Below are 506 nucleotides of genomic sequence, written 5' to 3' on the forward strand. Positions count from 1 at the left end.
CACTGTGAATTCTGTGCACCCTCCACACTGCTTTCTTTCCCTGGTTGTGGGAGCAGATTCCTGGTTGAAGGGGGATCCTGGTATCCTGACATTGGTAGAGGGTGTAGGAGGAAATGTTCAGGGCAAACCAGAGGCAGAAAGCTGTGAGGTCAGTGACCTCCATGACCCTGAAGATCCTGAGTCAAGATCCCCCAGAGGACAATCCACCTGGGGACACAGTGCCGTCAGCCCCCCTGTTCTGGCTGAGCCTGCTGGGGGTCTGCTGCAGACCTCCCTGGGGGGCTCATGCTCTCCGTGGTCCCTTAGTGCTGCCTTAGGGAAACGGGCAGCATGTGAGTGTGTGAGAGCAGGACAGGTGGAAGATGCAGGTGCTGTGAAAGGGGTGGAGAAGGTGTGAGCTGTCCTCAGTCCATCATGTTGGGGGTGAGGTGGGTGGGCCAGGTGGTTTACAGGCGGGTGGCATGGCTCTTGTTTAAAGGCTGTGCTGGACTGAAGGGCACTGCGGG

General features: G+C 57.9%; 1 protein-coding gene across 1 annotated transcript in view; it reads left to right on the forward strand.

The window, feature by feature from the left end:
* Positions 1–506, forward strand: part of LOC104982635 (multidrug resistance-associated protein 4-like) — a 25,194-nt gene that overhangs the window by 1,091 nt on the left and 23,597 nt on the right. The window lies entirely within an intron of this gene.

Source organism: Bison bison, unplaced genomic scaffold (assembly GCF_000754665.1).
Source record: "Bison bison bison isolate TAMUID 2011002044 unplaced genomic scaffold, Bison_UMD1.0 scf7180017864535, whole genome shotgun sequence".
In the NCBI taxonomy this organism is placed as follows: Eukaryota; Metazoa; Chordata; class Mammalia; order Artiodactyla; family Bovidae; genus Bison; species Bison bison.